The sequence below is a fragment of the Rattus rattus genome, chromosome 2 (genome assembly GCF_011064425.1).
Source record: "Rattus rattus isolate New Zealand chromosome 2, Rrattus_CSIRO_v1, whole genome shotgun sequence".
Classification (NCBI taxonomy): Eukaryota; Metazoa; Chordata; class Mammalia; order Rodentia; family Muridae; genus Rattus; species Rattus rattus.
This window is the reverse complement of record NC_046155.1, coordinates 20737244-20739966: the sequence shown is the minus strand read 5'-3', so window position 1 is coordinate 20739966 and position 2723 is coordinate 20737244.

Here is a 2723-nt window from a genome sequence, read left to right as displayed (position 1 = left end):
TAGCATTATTGTTTTGGTGATATAAAGAATGAGATTTTTTGACTAATTGTTTCTATGTAAGGCCTATAATCTGTCTGGTATCATTGTCCTCCCTTGTTAAGGAGCCCAGGCAATCCAGTTTGAGTTTTTAATGTCCTATAAAGTAACAGTATTTAGTGTTCTTAATCACTAAGCCATTTCTCTAGCACCTCACAAACTTTATTTACCTAAACATAAGCATTAATTAGAAATGCCAAATTCTGTAAATATTGTCTAGATTTAGTCGTACTAGAAATCCCTGAGCTGGCAGGGTGAGGCTGGAAATTGAAAGTAGGCAAAAGGGGTCTTCCTCTTTTCATAGCAACTCCATTAAAAAACTCCATTATAAAGAGCTGAGTCTATGGTTTTGTTTAGTTGTCTGAGCCAGAGCACTGAAAGGACAGTGAGTTGTCAGACATTCACACTGAAATCACTCATTGATTTTAAGTAGAAAACCTGTCTCTAATAAAGCATTAAGTAATTGAAATCAATTGTAAACCACAAGCCACACATTGGCTATCAATATGTGAATTGAAAGCTTGATTTAAAAACAGTGGCTAAACCACTGAATTTAATAATCTGTGTTGAAGCAACAGAAACTCAAGAGAATAAACAAGTGATCCAATCATACATGTAGCCTTTTCATTAGATGAACCACCTATAAATACAGTAAGCGCATTTCCTATGGGTTGTATGCACAAATATATAGTAAATATAAAAGCATGTAAAGAGTAAAATTATCAATTTTGCCTGAAAAATTTGTATATGTAATAGGCCAAATATCAGTATTTTGTAATAACCAATTAACTGTTGTTTGGAAATAAGATATGTTTCACCAGGTTTCTTTTTAAAATACTTCCATGACTCTAGCCTACAATTTTGTATTAACACAACTGAAGCTTTATCTCTAATGTGGATAACAAAGACCTAAGTTCTCTGGTTAGGTGAGGTACTTAGCCAATTAACATATCCTTAGAAGCTTAAAATTAGTTTCAAATATTCTTTTCTGGAGTAGTGCAACAGCTACTCCCCAAATAATATGCTCATTTTGAGAACAAAGCTTTGTAGTAAAAATTTCTATACACACTGAAAGATTCAAAGTTCTAACTTTTTACATTGAAGAAGCAACAAAATTACATAATATAAGGCTATTAGCCATTCCTAATGATGTCACTTTATGGGCTCTCTAAAATTATAAGCAAGCTCACAAAATGAAAACTCAAAATCAATCCTCTAAATCTATCTTGAAATGGCAGTTGGAGTAAACAGACTGGCTGTAGTGCTCTCACAAGTTCCAAAACCTCATCAATCCTTTGTAAATCCTGCAACAATCTCTACCTGTTTGATTTTTTCTTAATTATAAATAAGTTTGAGTTAGTCAATGTAACACTGGCAATCCTTAATCACAATCTTTAAGTTCTCCTTGTAACACCAGAGCACAGCCACAATTTTGGAAAGTCACCTGAGTTCTGAGTACTGACTAGGCAGCTGTTCTTGGGGCAGTGGAATTAGCATCAAAATACAGATAACTTCAGGGCAAACCACAACTTTGGAAAGCAAAACTCAACTTCTAACAAACTAGCTTCTGAAATCTCTAAGACACCGAGTCTATCCTTTATGCTACTAAGTTTGACTGCCAATTCCTACATATGAACGCACGATGGTGTAGTCTCCAGTACCTCAACAAAGAGACATTGTCCTAAATTCTTTTAGAAGCCTGGTTTCTAGAATAAGAATTCCATAAAAATATTATCTCAATTTAGACCTGTTTCCCTGGGTTGGCTCATGCCACATGTTATCTAGAATGACTTCATCCAAATTACAATTTTAAGCCAACTTTCTGTTACCAATGTTACACCTTTTTAACCATATCTAATAACCTAAAAGCCAATAGTACATAACCAAGGCATGTAGAGCATATTTATACACTTAAAACCAATCAGAAACAAAATTGAAGTGGCTATATGTCTTAATATTTAGACCAAACACCATTGTGACTTTTCTAGCTGTGATTTTAAGAGAAGCACCTTGTCACCCGTTGAGTCAAATAATAAGTCAGGGATTTTTCTAAGAGAAACAGCTATCAGCTCTTGTACCAAAGAAGCAGAGGAGCTGCTGGCACCTTTAAGATCAGCTTGTGCAGACACTTAGCCCCTGGGCAGCTTCTCCAGCTGACCTAGACTCCGGGCTACAGGTGTAGGGCTCCAAGGACTGATTGGAGCTGGTTTTTATTCATTTGTTCCTTTTTTGAAACGAGTTAAAACCAAATCAAGATGTGAACGACCAGCAGATAAAGTTTTTACCATTTTTCCTTTTGAACATGGAACATAAAACATTTAAGCAACAAGAAACAAAAACCATAGACATAAACTGACATATAGGGACAGCTTGGTGCACCAAGGACAGACAATAGACAAAGAGGGAAAAAACCAGATGGTGTCAGCAGAGAGGTAGGATTTTCCCTTTCCCACCACTTTCACGGTGACTATCCACTCGAGTGGAGTTGATATGGATGATGGATTGTCTCAATTCCTGGACTAGTCCATCAACGTGTTGAAACCAAATTCCTGTAAGATACTGAGATATATTACGGGATATCTGAGCAGCACGACTGACATTCACAAATGGTATGGAAGTGAAACACAGTCCTGAATATTTTTACTCACAACCCAATTACATTAACTCCATCAAGCTGTGCATGGGCA